The 23,926-nt window shown below is 43.2% G+C and overlaps 1 protein-coding gene across 4 annotated transcripts in view; it reads right to left on the bottom strand.

Annotated features, from left to right (window-relative positions):
• The window catches only part of USP9X (ubiquitin specific peptidase 9 X-linked), a 163,260-nt gene extending 140,271 nt beyond the window's left edge, over positions 1–22,989 (bottom strand). For 2 of the 4 annotated variants that reach the window (XM_082717801.1, XM_082717799.1), the window contains exon 1: positions 22,342–22,573. The gene's annotated coding sequence lies outside the window, so the exon portion shown is untranslated. Of the gene's footprint in view, positions 1–22,341 lie in introns of all 4 variants that reach the window. The other 2 variants (XM_082717797.1, XM_082717803.1) reach the window with 2 other exon arrangements.
• Positions 22,990–23,926: the final 937 nt, after the last annotated feature.

Raw genomic sequence — 23,926 nt, forward strand, 5'->3', positions numbered from 1 at the left:
GGCTGGGGGAGGAGGGAATGGGGAGTCATTATTTACAGGGTAAGGTAAAGTGTTTCTGTTGGGGATGATGAAAATTTAGTTCTGGAAGTGATGGTTGCACGACACTGTGAAATGCACTCAACAATAACCAGTACCCTTAAGAATGGTTAAAATGATTACTTTTAGATTATATATATTCTACCATAAAGCTTTAAAGAGTGGGAAAAAATTCACTTTCATATGTTTTAGCCTATAAATGACACTCCCACCAGCAGTTCTAGGGGGAAATTCATTTATCAGGTCAAACTCACCAGCAACTCACTCTTTCCTGTGCTCTGTGAAGCTACCGTTGAGCACTGTGGCTCCCAAGGTGGGTGTGGCCTACAGGACAGCCCACTTTTGACACCTTCCACAATGCCATAGTGCAAGCTCCTTAAAGTCCATATCGTCCAGGCCTTCCTTCTTACTTCCTTCATTTTAGTTTCTTACTCTTTTTAAAAAAGATTTATTTATTTGAGAGAGAACTGCGCATGCAAGAAGGCAGGGGGAGGATCTAAGGAAGAGGGAGAGAGAATTCCAAGCAGAGTCCCTACAAAGCGGGATCTAAGGAAGAGGGAGAGAGAATTCCAAGCAGAGTCCCTACAAAGCGAGGAGCCCTAGGTGGGGTTCAATCTCAAGACCCTGAGGTCAAGAACTGAGCAAACATTAAAAGTCCAACCCTTAACTGACTGAGCTACCCATGCACCCCTTGGTTTCTCGTTTCTAACACCCGTCTTCCTTTAGCTTTAAAACTGTAATGTTTTACTTCCTGGTTCTATCTTGGTAGAGCAAAGCCTTATCATATTACATTTCCTCATAAAATTTCCCACTGCACTCTTATTTGTCCAACCAGAAGTGCTTAATAAGTATACTCACTGTTTACTAGGACACTTATCTTAAGGAACAGACACAAAGCGAAGAAGTCAGAGAAAGACAAATGCCATAGGATTTCACTTATATGTGTTACCTAAAAACCAAAATAAAGCAGAAACAGACCCCAAAATATGGAGAACAAACTGGTGGTTGCCAGAGGGGAGGAGGCTGAGGGTGGGGGAAAAACGGTGAAAGGGACTGAGAGGTACAGGCTTCCCCTTATGGAAGGAAAAAGTAGGAAGTACAGGACGAAAGGTACAGCATAGGGAATACAGTCAACAGTACTGTGTTGTATGGTGACAGATTATAGCTACACTTGTAGTGAGCACAGCACATCTAGAGTTGTCTAATCACTGTGTTGTACACCCGAAACTAAAAGAACACTGTATACCAACTGTACTTCAATTAGAACAAAAAAGGAACAGAGAACTTCTTGGATAAACTGATAACTAGTTAATACTTTCAGGGCCACACATTCCCCAATTCTAGAGACAAGGGATTGACTATTTCATACTTGTTAAAAGGTCTTCGGGATTAATGGCTAAGCTAATATAAAATTGGTTATATGTCTCCTAGAGAAGGCTTTGTGATTTGAATGGAATGAGGAAAAGTCCCCAGTGACTTACTATCTTTCATATAAAAATGTGGTAAGGGTCGCATAGGTGGCTTAGTCGTTTAAGAGACCGACTTGTTTTCCAGCAGGTCACGATCACAGCAATGTGAAATCCAGACCCGCGTTCCACTCAGTGGGAGTCTGCTTAAGATTCTCGCTCTTCCTCTGCCCTTTCCCCAACTCATGAAAACCCATGCTCTCTCTCTCGCCAAAAAATAAATGAGTAAATATATCTTTTGAAAAAAAGAAAAGTAGTCTGTCCTGCTGTGGGAGAATCTCTCTGAAACTTACCTATTCCAGGCAAGGACCTGTATGCAGACGCCAGGGATGTCTCACTGCTTTTATTCTAGGGTTTTAGAATCTCCCAGGTTTTATTTAAAATTCGAAGGGTTGTGTTTTATGTATTTTATATAAACTACCATGGGACAAAATAATCTGATCCTTTTATTTTTACTACTAGTCTGACTTATGTCATCTAGGTTTAAGAAATACTCACTTTCTCAGTTGGAGAATGACAACTATGCCTCCTTAGAAGCCTGGATCATCCTGTTATGTTTATGGCATAAGCAAATAACCTCAGCATGAACTAGGGCTGCTGATTATGCCTCACTCACTCATGGCCCACTGCTAGTTTTCTTGAACTCAGAACTCCTTAAGAGTGGTATAGCTTAGCTCTGTGTGTCTGTCCCAAGGAGTCCAAATGTTCCAGGTCTTATCTAGCTAAAATATAAGCCTCATGATTTAAAATGTGAACCTGCAAAGTCCACCAGATTATCTCAACCGTTTTTAAAAAAAAATTTTATTTATCTACTTAACAGAGAGAGAGATCACAAATAGGCAGAGAGATAGGCAGAGAGAGAGGGGGAAGCAGACTCCCTGCTCAGCAGACAGCCCAAAAGCAGAGGCTCAACCCACTGAGCCACCCAGGCACCCCTTCAACCATTTTTATAATCAAAACTGCACTGTAGGGGCGCCTGGGTGGCTCAGTGGGTTAAGCTGCTGCCTTCAGCTCAAGTCAGGATCTCAGGGTCCTGGAGTCCCGCATCAGGCTCCTTGCTCGGCAGGGAGTCTGCTTCTCTCTCTGCCTCTGCCTGCCACTCTGCCTGCTTGTGCTTTCTCTTCCTCTCTCTCTCTCTGACAAATAAATAAGCAAATAAAATCTTAAAAAAAAAATTGCACTGCAGTCACCCAGACCAACCATTTGGTAATTCAAACACCAAGTCAAAGTCTTACTCCATTCTCTCCACATGGTTGCAGCCTGGTAAAACCTCAGCTCCATCCTGCTTTCTGTCTTAGCACACTCTCCCTATTTTTTCTTGGCTAGCCTGGAAATTTTGTAATAACGCAAAATTTCAACCAATTTTTCCTTCTGTTAGAGTTTCTTCAAAGTCCACTCTAATGTGGAACTATTTACTGCTTATGCCAGAAAAAAAGTAATCACTATTCAGTCCAAGGTTGTGATCACCAATTTCAACATGTTTGTGGGAGGGAGGTGGTTTCCCCCCACATCACCAATTAATGATTCTTTGACACCAGCTGGGTATCCTACAATTCAATTCTGACACGACCCACCCAGAGATAGCATCACATTCTACAGGTTAAGGGACCAGTCCTACCAAAACTGCCCTTCGCTTCAGATGGCAATCACAATTCCAGGTTGTTACCTGTGCTTCTGACAAACCAGCTATAGACTGAAGGGTCCAATGACCCCCTCCCCAACCTTGGGTTATAGATTAAGGGCTCAGTCCTACAAGACTGTCCCCCCTTACCCCACTTTAGATGTCAACTACAAATCCAGGATGTCACTGGTGCTTCTGTCCAAATGGCTCTAAATCAAAGGTTCGCATGACACTGGCCGTGGTTCCATTAATTTGCTAGAGCAAGTCGCAGAACTCAGAGAAACATTTTACTTACTAGATTATTGACTCATTATAAAAGGACAAAAAACTCAAGAACAGCTAGATGAAGAGATGCATAGGGACCGGTACAGGTAAAAGGCATGGAGAGTCCACACTGTATCTAAGTGTACCATCCTTCCATATCTGCATTTGTTCACCAGCCTGGGAGCTCTCTAAAGCCTCTCCTTTTAGGGTTTTTATGGAGCCTTCATTGTACAGATTGTATTGATTAACTTAATCAATGACCACTGGTGATCTGTTCAATTTCAAGTCCATCTCTACTCCCTGGAGATTTAGAGGGGTGGGAGTAACTGAAAAAGTTCTAACCCTCCAATCATATAGTTGGTTCTCCTGGCAACCAGCTCCCATCCTTAGGTGCTCTCCAGAAGTCACCTCATTAACATATACCCAGTGGTGGCAGAAGAGGAGCTTGTTATGCATAAGAAAACACCCATTCCACTTTATGGCTCTGAAGTCATAAAGTTTCAGGAACTGTGGACAAAAGTCCAAATATTATGACAAAAGATGTTCTCACTGCTCTACTGCTCAGGAAATTTCAAGGATTTGGGGAGCTAGCTATAAGCCAAGAACCTTGGACGAAGACCAAAGACAGGAGTAGGCTTGGTCATTTACTGAGCAGGGAGCCCAATACAGGGCTCCACCCCATGATTCATGACCTGAGCAGAAATCTCAAGTGGGATCTTCAACCGACTGAGCCACCCAGGTGCCCCTGTATATGTTCTATACATATATAATCTAATCTATACATATAATTACTTTATACATGTAAGATATAATAAAGTGTTATTTCTCTAAATATATTCTGCAATTCAAACTCTTCACAAACACAAAGAGGTTTCTTTCAACCAAATTTGGTAAGGTTTCCAGTTTTTGTTTTCATTTTTATTTGTCTTCTAAGCATTACATTTTTGTCTGCTAGAAACAGCTATTCTTTCTTGGCTCTTAGGTATGCATTTTGCCTCCTTTATTTTTTTAGGTAAAATTTACTTTTTTTTAAAATAAAAATGCAAATGATGTGTCAACTATATTGCATCAATTTCTCCCTTCTTTTTATTTCTGGGCTCATTTCAGGACTTCTTGCTTCTTCTTGGGTTGATCTAGGTAATGCAGAGGACATGACTGTTCCTGTTCTGTTTTTGGGTTTGCAGAGTCAAGTAAGAGGTTTACAGAATGTGCTGTTTGTGGCTGCACTGTTCACTCGGTTTGCTCAAGGACTTGGAGAAAAACTATACTGTTTCCAAATCAGCCACTCTTTTCTGCTTTATCAAGTCCTTCAACAAACATGGGACTATATATCAAAATAGTGATTTATAATAGCTTTTCAATGTGTGCTAGGAATGCTAATGTAACAGGTGGTGTAATCAGCCTGTTTCAAGCCTAACATGGACACCAGATGCTTAAACAAAATAAAATCTGCATGTGTGTCACAACAAAAAACATTATTGTATATGTGATATAACATTACAAAATGTCTGGCACATGGGAAAAATTTTCCTTACGTCCATTACCAAAACCAATGACCAGTATCATTTTGGTGTATTAACCTCCAAATTTTTTTTCATATGAATACTCCTTTAAAAAATTAGAGAAATAGGGGCACCTGGGTGGCTCAGTGTATTAAGCCTCTGCCTTTGCTCAGGTCATGATCTCGAGGTTCTGGGATCAAGCCCCGCATCAAGCTTTCTGCTCAGCTGGGAGCCTGCTTTCCCCCTCTCTCTGCCTAACTCTCTACCTACTTCTGATCTCTTTCTGTCAAATAAATAAATAAAAATCTTTAAAAAAATTAGAGAAATAATGTAAACGAATTTAGAAAGTTTGGAAAATTGAGAAACAAAACAACCCTTATAATGCTAAAATGTGATTGTTGTAATTTTGGTCTATTTGCCACTAATCTTTAAAAACTGTATTTCCTTTACTTATTTTGAAGAATACTAGATATAGATACATATCCTTTTTAAAAAACAAACATTTAATCACTTCAGAGAACATTCATCATGCTATCTATTTTCTGTACCTTGCATTCTGTCACTTAAGATATCTTGCAAATGGGGCATGTGGGTGGCTCAGTTAGATGAGTAGCCAACTCCTGGTTTCAGCTGAGGTCATGATCTCTGAGTCTTGAGATCAAGCCTGCCATCAGGCTCTGCACTTAGTACTGAGTCTGCTTGTCCCTCTCCCTCTGCTCTGTCCCCCAACTCGCTCTCTCTTGCTCGCTCTCTCTCCCTCTAAAATAAATAAAATCTTGGGGCGCCTGGGTGGCTCAGTGGGTTAAGCCGCTGCCTTCGGCTCAGGTCATGATCTCAGGGTCCTGGGATCGAGTCCCGCATCAGGCTCTCTGCTCAGCAGGGAGCCTGCTTCCCTCTCTCTCTCTGCCTGCCTCTCCGACTACCTGTGATTTCTCTCTGTCAAATAAATAAATAAAATCTTTTAAAAATAAAATCTTTAAAAAATATATCTTGCAAATCTTTCTGTATCAGGACGTCTTAGAGCTGACATTTTTGAGTACATAGTATTCTGCTGGGTGGATGCAGTGTAATTTAAATAGCCAGTCCTTGGGGCACCTGGGCTAAGCATCCAACTCTTGGTTTCAGCTCAGGTCATGATCTCAGGGTTTTAAGATGGAGCCCCATGTCAGGATCCATGCTGGTGTGTAGTCCGCTTGAAATTCTCTTGCTCTCCCCCTGTGCCCCTCCTGCTCGTGCCTTTTCTCTCTAAAGTAAATAAATAAATCTTAAAAATAAATAAATAAACAAATCAACAGCCAGTCCTTTACTGATGCACTATGTGCATTTGCCATTTTTTTTTTTTAATCTTTTGTTGTTGTAAGAAAATGCTGACTTCCAGTTCTGGTCCAACATGTAAGGATCTTGAAATTCATCAATGCCATCCTTACATGGGAAGTTGAATAGATTGAAAATCAATAATTCCTATCAGATAATCAGAAATTTGAGGTCACAGAGCTAAGTGCTGACTCCCCAAATCAAGAGATAGGTAAATACAAGACAGTCACAGTTTATTATAGCAGAAGCCTTAGAATGGAAGCCTAAAGCTGGAGCCAGTCCTGAATAAAAAAAACATAAACTGGGGATGCCTGGGTGGCTCAGTTGGTTAAGCAGCTGCCTTCGGCTCAGGTCATGATCCCAGGGCCCTATGGTCAAGTCCCACATCGGGGTCCTTGCTCGGCAGGGAGCCTGCTTCTCCCTCTGCCTCTGCCTGCCATTCTGTCTGCCTGTGCTCACTCTCTCTCCCTCTCTCTCTGACAAATAAATAAAATCTTTAAAAAAATAAAATAAAATAAAAACAAAACATAAACTGTAATGATGAATCACCAGAGGCTCCATGTGGACAAGCTAGAGTTCAGAACTCCGGAAGTCAATGAGTGTGTGTGTGTGTGTGTGTGTGTACGCATGCACACACATGTGTTCAGGAAGGTCCAGTTCAATTTTACCTCTAGGAGTTCCACCATGTTTTCAAGAGAAATAGCCCTCTTGTTTGTCAGTAGGGGTAGGAGAAAGTAAGCCTAAGGGGGTAGGGGGTGGGCTTCTCTAGCCTTTTTGAGATGAATACTCAGCTATAGCCCCAGCCCCCTCAGCCTTTCTGTCTCACCTAAATTGGAGGGAAAAGAAATAAATGAGAAGCACTTGCGAAGGTTACAATTCAGGGGCTCAGGCTCACTAAAGAATGAGACCCAATCATAGGGCTACATACTGTTTCTCCTCCCCATCATGTGACCATATCACTAAGGGCCATTCATCACAGTTCCTTTCCCCAGCACATCATGCCCAACTTTCAACCAAAAATTACAAGACATACAAAAGAGGAGACAGAGCAAGCATCAGAACCAAACTCAGATATGGAAGAGATGTGGGAATTATAAAACCAGGAATTTTAAAAGTCTATGATTGGGGCGCCTGGGTGGCTCAGTGGGTTCAAGCCTCTGCCTTCAGCTCAGGTCATGATCCCAGGGTCCTGGGATCGAGCCCTGCATGTGGCTCTCTGCTCAGCGGGGAGCCTGCTTCTTCCTCTCTCTGACTGCCTCTCTGCCTACTTGTAATCTCTGTCTGTCAAACAAATAAATAAAATCTAAAATAATAATAATAATAATAATAAAATAAAAGTCTATGATTAATATGCTAAGAGCTCTAGTGGGAAAAGTGGACATGTAAGAACAGGTAAGTAATAATAAGCATAGAGCTGGAAACAAAGAATCGAAAGGAAATGCTAGAAACAAAGACATTATAAGAGAAATGAAGAATGCCTTTGATAGGCTTATTGGTAGATCAGACATGGCCAAGGAAAGAATAAATGTACCTGAATATATGTTAACCTAAGCTTCCAAAACTGAAATCCAAAGAGAAAAAAAGAAGAATGAAAAAGAACAGAATATCCAAGAATTGTGGGGAAATTACAAAAGATGTAACATATGCATAATAGGAATAACAGAAAGCAGGAGGGGGAGAAAAGGGAACAGAAGGCATATTTGAAGTAATAATGGCTGAGAATTTTCCAGTATTAATGACACAAACCACAGATCCAGGAAGTTTAGAGAATACTGTGCATGATAAATGTCAATAAATATAGTCCTAAACATGGCCTACTCAAAGTGTAGAAAACCAAAGATAAAGAAAAAATCTTGAAAGAACCCAGAGGGGAGAAAACACCCTACCTACAGAGGAGCAACAGTTAAGAATGACACTGGATTTCCCTTCAGAAACCAAGCAAACAAGAAGAGAAGAGTGAAGAGTGAAATATTTAAAGTGTTGAGAGAAACCACCAACATAGAATTTTATATCCAGCCAATTATCCTACCAAAGAGAAGGATATTCTCAGACAAAAATCAAGGGGATCTGTTGCCAGTAGACTGACTTGCAAGAAATGTTAGAAGAAGGGCTTCAGAAAAAAGGAAAATAATCCAGGTCAGAAACTCAGACTGACACAAAGAAAGGAAGAGCACTAGAGAAGAAATCAATGGAGGTCAAATAAAATATTTTATTTTTTGTTCTTAATGGATCTAACAGATAAGTTTGTTCAAAATAGCAACAGAGATAATGTTAGCAATAACAACACTTAATAAGCTGTAAGTGATATAAATGACAGCAATGATATAAGGAACAGAAGGGAGGAACTGGAAACATTCTGTTAAAAGGTATTTGTACTCTCCATGAAGTGACAGAGTGTTACTTGAAAGTGGATATGGACTAGTGGCAAAAGTATACTGCACACTCTAGGGCAATCACTAAAAAAAGAAGTGTAACTGATTTGCAAAGAGAGGAAAGGGAACAGACTAACACAAAATGTTTGGTTAAAACCAGAGAATACAGCATTCCCACTTTCCCTGCAGCAAAGATATGGAAACAACCCAAGTGTCCATCAATGGATGAATAAAAGAAAATGTGATACACATACACAGGAGTATTATTCAGCCATAAAAAAGAATGGAATTGGGGCGCCTGGGTAGCTCAGTCGGTTAAGTGTCTGCCTTCAGTTCAGGTCATGGTCCTAGGGTCCTGGGATCAAGTCCACATCAGGCTCCCTGCTCAGTGGGGAGTCTGTTCCTCCCTCTCTCCCTCTTCCCAGACTCTCTCTCTCGAATAAATAAAATCTTAAATGAAATCTTGCCATTTTATGACAACATCATGGATGGACCTTGATGGCATAAATGAAACAAGTCAGACAGAAAAAGATAAATACCATATGATCTCACTTCTACGTGGAATCTTAAAAAAACAAACAAAAAGCCCACAAACCCATAGATATAGAGAATAGATTGGTGATTGTTGGGAGGGTGGGGGCTGGGGGGCCGGGCAAAATAGGTGAAGGGTATCAAAAGGTATAAACTTCCACGGTGCCTGGGTGGCACAGTGGGTTAAAGCCTCTGCCTTTGGCTCAGGTCATGATCTCAGGTCCTGGGATCAAGCCCTGCATCAGGCTCTCTGCTCAGCAGGGAGCCTGCTTCTTCCCTCTCTCTCTGCCTACTTGTGATCTCTATCAAATAAATAAATAAAAATATTTTTTTTAAAAAAGGTATAAACTTCCAATTTTAAAATAAATGTCATGGGGACATAGCTTACAGCATAGATATTATAGTTAATAACACTATATTGGATATTTGAAGGTTGCTAGAGTAAATCTTAAAAGTTCTCATCACAAGAAAAAAATTAACTATATATAGTGATGGATGTTGACTAGATGCATCGTGATCATTTCACAATATACACAAATAGCAAATCATGTTGCACACCTGAGAATAATATATCAATTATAGCTCATTCCCAAAAATAAATAAATAAATAAATAAATAAATAAATAAAATGGGTGGAAGGCAAAAACTAAAAACCAAAGAATGAGGACAATGAATGGAAAACAGGAACAAATATGGCAAATATTAATCCAATTAGATCAATAAATATCAATGGTTTAAATACACCAAGTAAAAGAAACTGTCAGAGTAGACTAAAAAAATAAGACCCAACTATTTGTAGTCTATAAGAAACCCACCTTTTTCTTTTTTAAAGTAGCTTCCACACCCAGCATGGGGCACAATGCAGGACTTAGGGACTCATGATCCTGAGATCAACTGAACTAAGATCAAGAGTTGGATACAACTGACTGAGCTACCCAGGTGCCCCCAAGAAACCCAATTTATATAGAAAGACACAAATAAGTTAAAAGAAAAGGGACCATAAAAAATGTGCTGTGCTGGGGCGCCTGGGTGGCTCAGTGGGTTAAGCCGCTGCCTTCGGCTCAGGTCATGATCTCAGGGTCCTGGGATCGAGTACCGCATTGGGCTCTCTGCTCAGCAGGGAGCCTGCTTCCTCCTCTCTCTCTCTCTGCCTGCCTCTCTGCCTACTTGTGATCTCTCTCTGTCAAATAAATAAATAAAATCTTTAAAAAAAAAATGTGCTGTGCTGACAATAATGTAAAGAAAGCTAGAGCAACTATATTAATTTCAGACAAAAATACTTCAATGAAGACATGTAACTTTTTTTTCTTACTTAGAAGACAGATGATCTCTTTCTCTTCCAACTTTTCTGTTTTGGTTTGTTTTCTTCTTTTATCGAGGTATACAATATTCACAGTAATAAAGAGTATAGCTTGATGAATATTTTTTTTTGCCTGAAACATTTTTTTAAAAGATTTTATTTATTTATTTGACAGAGAGAGATCACAAGTAGGCAGAGAGGCAGGCGGAGAGAGAGAGGGGGAAGCAGGCTTCCTGCTGAGCAGAGAGTCTGATATGGGACTTGATCCCAAGACGCTGAGATCATGACCTGAGCCAAAGGCAGAGGCTTAATCCACTGAGCCACCCAGGCGCCCTCTTTTCTTTTCTTTTCTTTTTTTTTAATTTAAATTCCAGTTACTTAATGTAGTGTTATATTACTTTCAGGTATACAATACAGTGATCCCACACTTCCATACAATACCCAATGCTCATCACAAGGGCCCTCCTTAATCCCCATCACCATGTCACCCATCCCCTACACCCCTCCCTTCTGGTATCCATCAGTGTGTTCTCTATAGCTAAGAGTCTATTTCTTGGTTTGCCTCTCTTTCTCCCTTTGCTCATTTGTTTTGTTTCTTAAATTACACATACGAGTGAAATCATAAGGTATTTGTCTTTCTCTGACTTAGTCTGCTAAGCATAATAATCTCTAGCTCCACCCATGTCGTTATAATTGGCAAGATTTCGTGAATTTTTACATACATACATATATTCTCCACAGTTTTAACAATGTTAATTTTGTTAATAATGTGAACAATTTAGCAGTTACTGTTTTAAGCTCTCTTCTAAGAACTACACGTGTACTAATTCTTTCAATCCTCATAATAAACCTGTAAGTTAGGTACTATTATCATCCTATTTTAGAGATTAGGAAAGTAGGGAACAAAGTAAGCATTTCACCAAGGTCATATGGTCTATAAACTCGGAGCCAGAATACAGATCTATGCAGTCATGTCCCAGCACCTGAGCGCTTAACACTCCTATAACTACATGTAAAGATAATCATGGAAGTGGCTTAGCAGTGTCTGATGCACAGTAAATATTCAATAGCATCATCGTTTTTACTCTTAGTATTATGGTTTCATTGAATCTGGGGTGTCATCAGTTGCAAGACATCATTATTTTAAATTATACTAACAAAGAAAACACTATCAATCATAATAATTGAAGACCATATTTAGTGTTGTAAGATGCATTCCAGTTTCAAAGATCTTAAGATGTAAAAAAATGTACTTTGTAGAATCAATGAAATTCAGTATTACTCTATATAGTTTTGTAGTTAGTGCAGTTTAATAGCTTTAAATACCATATATGTACCAAACCCTCCCCCTCACGTTTATATATTCAGTCCTGGCCACTTCTTTGAACTATAAACCCGCATCTCCAACTGCCTATTTAATGTCTCCATGTGGGTACCTCAAAAATCACGTGTCTGAAACCGAGTTGTCGATAGCCTTTCCCATCCTCGCATACAGCAACTCTATCCTTCCAACGTTTCAGGCCCAAAACCATGGTGTCAACAAATTCTGAGGTGTCTATCTTCTTTTATTTTTAATATTTTATTTTTATTTATGCGACAGAGAGAGGACACAAGCAGGGGGAGCGGTAGGCAGGGGGAGAGGGAAGAACAGACTCTCTACTGAGCAGGGAGCCTGACGTGGGGCTCAATTCCAAGACCCTGACTTGAGCTGAAAGCAGATGCTTAACTGACTGAGCCACCCAGATGCCCCTGAGGTCTCTACATTCTATATAAATCCAGAATTCAGCCACTTCTCACCACCCACACTGCCAGTACAACTACTCCATAGAGACTGCAAGCTGCTCACCTACTCCATGCTCTCCTCTTCTTCCTGGGCACACTTTTCCCAGCCTCCCTTGCAGTCAGGTGTGGCCACATGCAAGAATGAGAGCACGAATTTCATATACCATTTCCAGCCTGTCCATGTAAACCTCGCAAACATACTAATGTATACTTTTCTCCCCTTGCAGCCAGCTATAACAGAGACAGCTCCACACCTCAGTCCTAAGGATGACCTTGGTAGCCACGTGTAGAAGCAAGCAAAGCCTCAGTCAGCCCAGGTTTCTAAATGACAGCAGGGAGGGCTGTCCCAGTGACCTGTTCACCTACCCGGTCAGGTAAGATCAGCAATAATGAAAGTTTTGTTGTTTGCACCAGTGCACAAGAAGGAAAATGATATTGGCGGATAGAAAGATGGAGAGTCTTGTCTTGTTAAACAGCAGATGTTACCTGTAATAAAAGAAAGTCGCACTAAATGCCTCCAGACCCTACAGCTTTCAGAAAGGAGGATGGTATGCGATGTCAGGAGTGTGAATTGATGGTTACTTGCTAAAGTCAGCAAGGTGTTAAAAGAAAGCTCAGGCAAGAATGGGCTGGGTAAGCTGCAGAAACGGTAAGATATTTGGGGATGCAAGACTAGAAAAGCTGACTGCTAGAGAGCCTGGGTGGCTCTTGAGCCTCCGACTCTTGATTTTGGCTCAGGTCGTGATTTCAGGTTTGTGAGATTGAGCCCCACGTCCAGCTACCTGCTGGGCATGGAGTCTACTTGAGATTCTCTTTTTCCCTCTGTTCTATCTCAGTATCTTGAAAAAAGGAAGGGAGGGAGGAAGGGAGGAAGAAGGGAGAGCTGACTGCTTCTGTATCCCAAATAGTAAGACAAGACTGAAAAGGGCTTTGTGTGACAAAGATGGAGGGGAACAACTCCCTCATGACATCTGGTGCCCCTGCATATCTCCACCTAGGCCCCATAAACAATGGATCTGCAGTCTGACCCAACTCAGGGCCAAATCCTCTGTGATGCCTCCTGGAATAAAGGGAGTTAAGCACAGGGAGTTGTTATAGTGCTGCTTCTCGCCCCTATCTTATGGGAGACTGTCACAAGGCCGTTTCTTATCCATCTCCCTGGTCTGGGGGAGGGCAACCCTTTGTAGCTTCCCCGCTAGGATCCAGTTACCAGCTTCCATGGCTTTCTCTAAAACTGCTTACCTGTAGTTTAGAAGTGGCTTTTCCACAGCAGTGACCGATCACTCTGGTGGTCTGTCATTTGGTTCCTCATGTTCAGTGTTACCCTGTGGAACCGCCTGAGCTTTTGACACAAAGGCTTATAAAACTCCTTAAACAGGGGCACTCTGCCCTAAAGTGACAATCAGACAGAAGGTGGTGGTGCCCTTCTCATCTAAGCCTGCTCTGTTAAGTTTCAAAAGGGAGCAGCGCAGGAACAAGGAGACAGATACGTAAGGCAGACGCCACAACCACATCTAAGAAGAGAACGTGGTCAACGTCTAAAACAAAAAGATCAGAGGACTACTGAGGTTTTGAGGGAACTGAATCACCAAAGAAATCAAGACCTGGCCTGAAAAAGCTATGAGATTTAGAACAACCCTTGGGCAGGAAGCGATCTGGAAAAGCAGAGCGAGTCTCTAGTCCCTATCATTATCTCTCTCACATCCTTTCCTTCTTCTTGCCCCCCTCACACTCTCTGTACCAACCAGCCTCCTTATCATTCCTTGAACATGATAAAGCACATTCCCACCTCAGATCCTTGGCCTTGCTGATTCCTTCCTATCCCCGAAAAAAGTTTCTTTTCAGATATCTATGAGGTAGTTAATATTTGCAGATTTCACATCTTTAGAGAGTGCATCATGGGATCCCAGCCCTAGAATACAGGCGGATAACTGAGAGAGATTCTATGTAGCTTTCTCTCCATAACTCCCACACCCACAGGCACCAGGTCCACTGTTGGTTGCATAAAAGAAAAGCTAGGTATAACCTAACTACCGCCCCGCCTTGCTCATGCAAGGCCCTCAGAGCCCCCACAAAATGCACTTAGTTATTTCCAAGAGTTGCTAGGGGTTGTCACGTGGGCTCAGGAAAGTCCCATCCAACAGTCTCCATGAGACTCTACTCTCAGCTGAAGAGCACACACTGCAGCCACGCTGAATTCAGACTCCCTGAGGGTATTGGTACCTCCAGCTTGAGTACCGTAGTTCCACCTTGGTGGCCCCTTAGGGAGTAGGGTGCAGAAGGTGTCTGTTGCTTTGTGGCATGGTTAGGGCGAACAGCTCTCACTCGTGTTATCTTCTGCTAAAGGAACACAGATGAGGGCCAGATGGGATATGTAGGATAAGGCAGCTATGTTACATCCTGTAGTAAGAGCACTGGCACCCTCCTAGGTCACTTGCCTTCGAGATACTCTGAAACACAATTTCCAATGTGTGGGGAGCAGGGTTCCCCACAATGACGAACAATTCTTAGACACCAACAGGGTACCTGAGAATTCAACTCAATTCTGACACTAACTACACCTGGAAACGAGTATCAGATTCTACAGGTTAAGGATTCAGTCCTACAAGACTGCCACCAGTCCTCCTCCACCCTCAACGCCACACACACCTCTCCTCAGACACCAGTCACAAAAGCCGTTTGTTACTTATGCATCTGACCAATGACTATAGATAGATAGGAGGTTCCAATGATTACCTTCTTGGTAACTCAATTCAAACACCAGTTGTAAGTCTATGTTGACTTGTCCTTCGGACTGACCGGCTAGGTTCCAACAACCTACTCCTTGGGTTTTCATCTGCTCGAGCGGGTCACGGAATTCAGAGAAACATTTTACTTACTAGATCATTGGTTTATTATAGAATGATATAATTCAGAACAGCCATTCGGAAGAGAGGCACAGGGGGAGGTATGGGAAAAGGATGAGAAGTTTCCATGCCCTCTCCAGGTGCGCCACTCTACCCACAGTTCTACCTGCTCACCAACCCCTAAACTCTCTGAACCCCATCCTTTTAGTTTAAATCAATGGCCAATGGTGATTGATTCAATAACCCCCCCACACACACACACACATACCCATCAGAGGGGTGGGACTGAAATTTCCAACCTTCTAATCAATCACAAGGTTCGTTCCCAAGGCAACCAGCCCCATTCCTTAGGTGCAGTCCAAGTCACTCATGAACATAACAAAAGACACCTTCAAGGCTCTCAACACTGAGGAAATTCCAAAGGTTTTAGGAGTTTCCTTACTCCTAAAACGAAGACCTAATATATGTCTTATTATAAACCACAATATCACAGTCCACCCTGGTCTTCGAATATGGATTCCTCATAGCAAAACAATAATAAAACTCAAAAGAGATATCATCCAGTCATTAATAACTATCCAGTCCAGCATCATACGGAGGACGAGCAGTCCTCCTCGCAGACGGCTGGCCACTCAGGTTTGTAGGCTTTCATGCCATCCCCTTAGGTCCCCAAAACAAGAGTGCACTACACGGCTTCACTCTCTCAGGCATCTGGTATACTCAGGCTAAGAAGGAACAGCACCTGTTCGAAGCCTCTTTGGTGATGTCAATGTAATATTGGATTTCCCTCATTATATATAACCCCCCGTATTCATTCCCTTACCCCTCAGCTACTATTTTTCTTCCCCTTCATTTATACCCAAACCTTCCCACCTCTGGAAGGGACATTAGGTTTGGTCACTGCGCTGGGGTAGACTCCAGGCGGCAAAACTAGTCTAGCAAGTCCCTCCCCCTCAGTGCAGTTCTAGTCAGATTAGGTGAGGTTACCCACGTGCAGAACTGGTGGGCTATCTTTACCGCCAGCCGAGTGTTCACTGTTAGCCCCAATTTCACCAAAAGGGGTGAAGGCCCATCCTGCCCCATTGGGCCCTTAGGAATTCGGACACAAAAGTTAAAAATACACAGTTGCAGTTTCTTGCTTAGGAATCGATGCAGCCCCCATAGGGGTCCTTGTGACACTGCGTCGAGTAGAGAAAAAAAAGTTGAGGCGGTGTGGAAAAGAATACTAGCACCTTCCACACCCCCTCTTCCCCAGATCCACCAGAAAAACAGGAATCTATCCAGGGGTTAGGCTCCTCGTGTTCGCACTGTGTGTGGGAACACACTGGTGCAAGCCTGTAAGCCAGCCCCCTTCATGTGTGTCTCTCCTCCTTGCCCACACTGACCCCCCACTTTTAGACAACCACTGCTTTTTTTTCTTAAAGATTATTTATTTATTTATTTGACACAGAGAGAGAGATCACAAGTAGTTAGAGAGGCAGGCAGAGAGAGAGAGAGAGAGGGAAGCAGGCTCCCCTCTGAGCAGAGAGCCCAATGCAGGGCTCGATCCCAGGACCCTGAGATCACGACCCGAGTCGAAGGCAGAGGCTTAACCCACTGAGCCACCCAGGCTCCCCGACAACCACTGTTTAATCGCCCCCTTCATTCTCTGTCTAACTAGTACTTTGAGGATATCCCTGACAAGTGTTGGTCATTATCAGCTGTAAAGTACATTCCCCCGTCTGAAGTGTGGATGGCCTGTACAAAGTAGCGCCCTATCTTCAGTTCTGGTTCTTTCCCAGCATGGGAGTGTCCGCCTCTCCCACCGGGAAAGCAAAGCCAGTCTAGAGTCAGTGACTCCTGCTGTCAGGACCCATTCATGGTGCCCCCCACTCCCTGCTGCCAGCATCAGGCTCACTCGCCAGCTATGTTAAGGTCTCTCCCACCAAAAAATCTGCCACAAGGCCATCTGCAGTCTCTGTCTCCTTTGCCAAAACAGAACAATTCTTACTAACATTCTGTGCCTCAGAAGGTACCAGAGGAACAAGTCTGGAACCAGCCCATCTCTGCAGTGTCCACTCATCTCATGGACCTAGGCAGCCACCTCCAAGGAGCACGTGGGGATGTGTTTGTTCAAACCACCTTCCAAACCCAGAAGGGAGTTCTTCTGATGGGCGTTGACATGTCCTACCTTAATACACCCCTTAAATTTCCATAGGACTAGGCCCTGCATGGGCATCTATTTAATGGGCCACGTTTCCACCACCCTCCTGCTGACCAGAAGCCCAGCCCACTGGTTACTGCCCATTAGTCAGTAACAAGTCAAACATACTGGCTTTTTATCACAGTTCAGTTCTTCCATCATGGCTAGTGAAACAGCATGCAGTTCAGGCCACTGAGCTGGGTTTTTTACCTTTTTCAATCAGAATGGAGGCCTTCCAAGCAAGATGATGTCCATTCTACCCCCCGCCCCCAACCGTGGAACTTCTGTCCACATTTCAAGCAGCTCTTTATCTGTCAGTCGGGAGCTGTTTATAGGTACTAAGTGATGAGAGAACCCAGCAAGCTCCCTATACCATTCCTGAATCAGTCCCAGGGGAAAAGGGGCTCCCTGCTCCTGAGGAAGCTTCTGCTGGCATTCCCTAGGCACTGCCATCCCCATTAAGGTGTTTTTCCAACATCATTCTAGACATTGTGGGTATTTCAGGTTTTAAGATCATGTATGTCCCTCACCTTCGATTAATACCCCACACAGCAAGGTAGCAAATGCCTTTCAAAAAAACTCCCTTCCCCAAAGTCCCAGTAGTGGTCACTGGGAGGCGCTCCCAGGCTCTTGCCATAAGCTTCAGTCTACACTCTATGAAGCGCTATTGCCAAGAATTGGTTTCGACCAGCATTCCAGTTTACACCCTCCACTGCGTGGGCTCAGGCATCTTACTGGTTCCCATTTAGCAGGTCTACTTAATATTTATTGCTCGAAGGGCATATGTATATGCCTTCTGTTACTAGGTAGGGGAAGGATTCCCATCAGATACTATGTCCACCCCTTATCAATCCCTAATATTTTGCCTTTTAACCATCAGGTAAAAGAAATGCAATCCTTTCCCATAAAGTCTATTCAAACATACAAATCCTCCTACAAACTTTTACCATGATTCTATCAACTCACATTCCTAGCTGTAGCCTCTGTTAGGACTTCATCATCAGGTTATATAGGGTAGGGAAGTGTTCCTCAGCCACATTTAATATCCATCCCCATAAAGCATTCAGGTAAAGTCAACATGATTTCCTTAGAGAGTGTTGGCTTCAGCATTCCAACTTTCATAATCCTATCAATCCTGTGTTTTGACATTCTGTCAATCTAACTGTGGCAGGAGTCAGGGCTTTACCAATGGGTTCTGGTACCATGGTTTATGGGACTCCCAGATCAAGGACTCAGGGAAACTTCTCTTCTCTGACCACTTTATGCACTTCTTGTGCTACAAAGGCTCTGGGTCCCCAGTGAGAGGGTCAAGCCAAGGGACCCTAAACCTTTTGTCAATCTTTTTATGTTGATTAATCTGCCAAACTGCTCACTCACGCAGTTGCTGGTCTGGTACTTCATTGTAATTTTTGCCTTCCAGCTTGTAAAAATTTCTCTGAACAGGGATAAATAAAGCAGAATTGTTTGGGGCCATTTAATGTTGGGGGAGCAACAGGGGTCCATTTGGCCTGACCAACATTAGATAGGGCTATATTAAAGCCTTTGTCTTTATCCCATCAGTGTTTTATTCATCCTATTTCTTTTTTTAAAAGCTTACGCAATTTATATATACTAAACAAAAAAAACAAAAAAACCCAGTTCACCCATTTCTTACTAATCATCTAAAAATTTCCACCCGGCTGGGATGAGTCCCCTTTATGTTTCCTCTTTGTTTCGCTCCTATCAATATTCACTTTATTCACCATATTTCTTAGTAACTTCAAAATTTTCCACCTAGTTCAGCAGCATCCCCTGACTCTCCCCATTGGCTTGTTAATTAACCTACTGTTTCTATTAGCATCTGTAAGGTACCTGAAGAGAAACTGAGACAAGAAATTTGATGAGGCTTCCCGAGCTGTTTTTTGGTTTTGCAACAATTAGGATACACGGGGCACTCTCTGAAAGGGATCCCCTCAAGCCACAGCATTTACCCTGACCTGGGTAATGGGCATACTGGACGGGTTAATATCTCCGTCATCATAAAGCCAGTCCCAGATGCCTTGCATAGGAAGCCTATCAGCTGGCTTCATCGGGGTTCCCACTTGGCATTGATGCAGGTTAAGGACAGTCCCCTTTCTAAGAATTAACAAGGTTTAGGGTGGCTTTCATGCAGTCCACCACCTCGGGAATGTCTGGATCACTAACAGACACCTGGGACTGTTCCATAGTGACCGGTGGGTCCCACAGCCACCCAAACACGCTCTTCCACCCAGAGGAATTCAGACCAGAAACACCAGTGGCCCCCAATCAGTTACTCCCCCAAACCCGTTCAGTGAAACTTCCTCAGGAAGCCGAGGATACTAACAGACAAAATGAAAACAACTCTTTCACACTACAGCCCCCCTAGTTTCAAAAGTTTCCTGGTTTTACCCTTCCCCCACAGTACTTTTACCTTGGGGGGCCGCTTTGAGGCTAATGGCCAAAGCTCAGACTCACTGAAATCGGAATCTGGACTAACATCAAAGTCCAACTGAGCGTTCCCTTTTAGTTTAGCTATTACAGATAACAATGACCAAGGGATTGAATATTTTGCCTTTTTCTCATCGGTATGCACTTCCTTATTCCAACTGCCCAGGAGCTGAGTCCTTGTTTAGTAACTGAACGCAGCACAGTTGCTGCTCCGTTCCTTGGGTGACCACATGGACACCCAGGAATAAAGAGCTTCACCACCACCCTCCTTCCCTTCATCCTTTCTTTTCCCAAACCACATGCTTCTGTGAGCCACGGACAGTCTAGCAAATCCCAATTCACTGAACACCAACCCTTTTGGGTTCCCGGACCCAAATCCAAAACTGGGGCAAGGGCTTTCCACACAATAGCAAGCAAGCAAGCAAGCACTGACACCAGCAGTTGAGTCCCAAGAATTCAACTCAATTCCAATACCACCTACCCGGAGATGGCACCAGACTGCCCAGGTTAAAGAGTTCAGTCCTACAAGGCTGTTCCCCTGCCCCCAGCCACCCTACACCAACTTCAGATGCCAGTCGCAAGGCAGGCTGTTCCCCTGCTTCTGACTGACCAGCTATAGACTGGAGGTTCCAATGACCATCTCCTGGGATTCGATTAATTTGCTAGAGCGGCTCACAGAACTCGGAGAAACATCTTACTTACTAGATCACCGGTTTGTTATAAAAGGATATAACCCAGAAACAGCTAGATGGAAGAGATCCACAGGGCAAGGTATGGGGAAAGGACGAGGGGCTTCCATGCCCTCTCCTGGCTTGCCACTGTGCCCAAAACTCCACATGTTCAACAACCTGAAAGCTCTACGAACGCGGTCCTTTGGGGTTTTATGGAGGCTTCATTACAAAGTCAGGACTGATTTAATCATTGGCCATTGGTGATTGATTCAACCTCCAGCCCCTCTCCCCTCCGGGGAGGTCAGGGGGTGGGACTGAAAGTTCCAACCCTTTATTCATACTTGGTTCCCTGGCAACCAGCCCCCATCCTTAGGTGCAGCCCAAATGTCACTCATTAACATAACAAAAGACACCTTTGTTGCTCTCATCACTTCGGAAATTCCAAGGGTTTTAGGAGCTGTATGCGAGAAACGAAAGGGAGGCCAAATTTATATTTCTTATTACCAATCACAATATCACAGCCCGTAAACTGCAACCACCTTTTGGAGGACATATTTTTAACATCTAATGCAAGTTGCAAATATGCATTCTATCTGACCCAACATTTCTTCTACTGTCTCGACTCTAGAAATAAATACTGCTGAACAGGTACAAAGATGCAGGGACATGAACATGAATCATAGAATGTGGGTAAGAGTGAACATAGGGCAAGAGGGAAATAAACAAGGGCATATGCACCCTTAATAAGGAATATTACGAAGCAGGTGAAAAGAATGAGATGGGGCGACGGGGTGGCTCAGACAGTTAACCGCCTGACTTTTGGCTCAGGTCATGATCTCTGGATCCTGGGATCGAGCCCTGCCTCAGACTCCCCTGCTCAGAGGGAAGTCGGCTTTTCCCTCTGCCCTTCCCCCCTCAAATAAATAAAAATCTTTTTTTTTATAAGAGGTTTTTTTTTTTTTTTAAGATTTTATGTATTTATTTGACAGAGACAGGTAGAGAGAGAGAAAACAGGGAGAGGGAGAAGCAGGCTCCTCCTAAGCAGGGAGCCTGATGCACAGCTGGATCCCAGGACCCTGAGATCATGACCTGGGCTGAAGGAAGCCGATTAACCAGGTTAGCCACTCAGGTGCCCCAATAAATAAAAATCTTAAAAACAAAAGAAAGAAACGAATGAGGTGGGTGTATACGTCATCATATGGAGTGACATACAAGACAAATTGTTTAGTGAATAAAGCAACTTGCAAAAAGATACGTATTACTATGCAAAAAAAATAAACCTATACATAAAGCCATATATGTTTTAAGCATATATATGTAGAAAAACACATGTAAATGATAAGCGGTAACACTGGGTGCCTCTGGGTAGGAGGGAAGAGAAGGAAATCAGAACTGGGGCTGGTGACAGAGAGAACTTCAGTTTTTTCTTCCTAACTGTCCTTCAAGGACAATTAACGCTTCCGTAATTAGAAATTAATGTTTTATAAAGGGCATCTGGCTGCGTAGCAAAATCGCCGAGCCGCCCCCACCTTCTTTATCACTTTAGTGCACACTGGCGCAACTTCCAATTCGTGGCGCCTGTATTACTTGCCACTGGAACCTGCTCAGCTGCTGAAGTTGGCTTTGCTACCCATGTGGCAGACCAGGAATGCTGGGGGATGAGCCCCCCGAACGCAGCCCTCAACCCATGACTGATGGGAGTCCGGGTACCTCTCATCGGGGACCAGTCGGGAGGTAGAAAGCGCGTTAGTTAATTTGAACAGACGGGATTTACTATTTAAAAAGCAAAACAAACAAAACGTTAACTAGGCATAAAGTTGTTGAGCTAACTCGAGCGGTGAAAAGAGAGGTCTGAGGGATCGTCAAGAAAGTCAGCGCAGGAAGCGGCTACCAGCCCCAGGGCTGGGGTACAAAGGAGAGAGAATGGAATTGTTACAACTTTGAACCTTGGAGGAAGGGCTCGGTGGAACTGGGACCGAGACCCCTGAGGAGGGGGTGCTACTCACCTCATGCTGGTGTTGCTGATGGGGGTGGGATAAGTCTGGTTCTGTGAATCCTGGAAAACGACGAACCGGATTCAGCTGCAGACAACGAAAGGCGCTGCTGGGGCGGCGGTGAAGAAATGTTCTGGGGGAATGCTGACAGCAGCAGGAAGCTGACAGGAGGGAACAAGGAAGAACAGAAAGGAGTTTAAGTCGCTACGTCCTCCTCCCGCCTTGCAGTCTCCCTCTATCGCCCCCTATAGGCGGAGTCTAGCAGGAAGTCGTGGGCCAAGCTGAAAAGCGAACGCTCGCTTCACACCCCTCCATCAAAAGGCAGAGTATAGAAGAGTGAGTTTGAAGCTCAATAACTTAATAACATGCGGAAAAATAGAGAATAGTTTAATAAATCCCAGTTCATCTGTCACTCAGCTGTAAGAGTTACTACTACTTTGGCTTTCTTTTCTTTTTTTCTTTTTTTAAGATTTTATTTATTTATTTGAGAGAGACAGTGAGAGAGCAAAAGAGGGGAAAAGGTCAGAGGGAGAACGAGACTCCCCATGGAGCTGGGAGCCCAATGCGGGACTCAGTCCTGGCTCTCCTGGATCATGAACTGAGCCGAAGGCAGTTGCTTAACCAACTGAGCCACCCAGGCGCCCTACTTTGGTCTTCATTTATTTCCCTCCGTACTTACCCCCGCCCCCTCCCGGGACTTATTTTAAAGGAAATGACATAATTTCACCCATAAATACTTAAGTCTCTAACAGGATACAGACTTTATGAACACAGTACCATTATCACACCTAATAAAATTAACACTGATTCCTTAATATAATCGAATACCTAGTCTGGGTTCAAGTTTTCCTGGTTGTCTCAAAAATGGCTTTTTAGGGGCGCCTGGGTGGCTCAGTGGGTTAATGCATCTGCCTTTGGCTCAGGTCATGATCCCAGGATCCTGGGGTCAAGCCCCACATCAGGCTCTCTGCTCAGTGGAGAGCCTGCTTCCTCCTCTCTCTCTGCCTGCCTCTCTGCCTACCTGTGATTTCTGTCAAATAAATAAATAAATAAATAAATAAAACCGGCTTTTTACAGGTGGTTTCCCTGAATCAAGACCCAAATAATGGCCAAGTATTGTTTTTGTTAACATAGCTCTTAATTCTCTCTTCATCTAGAATCCTTTCTTCCCCTTTCCCCATTCCTGTATATCATTTTTATTCACCAGAGGAACAATATCATTTGCCCTGTAGAATGTCCCATATTCTCAGTTTGTCTGGTTGAATCCTGTTGGTATGATTTCACATGCTCCTCTGTCCCCTTTACTTTCTGGAAGCCCAGTTACATCTGCTGCCATGGCTAGATTCAGGTTCAATTATTTTGGCAAGGATATTTCATGGTGAGCCGTGTACATCTATTACCCTTCACTGGAAGGCACTAGGGTCATTTTTTTAAACTGAGGTAAAATTATTAAATTGAGCTGTACTTTACCAACAATAAAATGCACAAAAACTAAGTAAACAGCTTGAGGAATATTTTTATATTATGCATCCACATAACCACCACTCAGATCAACATATTGAAGCCTTTCCATAACCTGAGCTATTCCTTCATAAAT

This window comes from Mustela nivalis, assembly GCF_964662115.1.
Source record: "Mustela nivalis genome assembly, chromosome: X".
NCBI lineage: Eukaryota > Metazoa > Chordata > Mammalia > Carnivora > Mustelidae > Mustela > Mustela nivalis.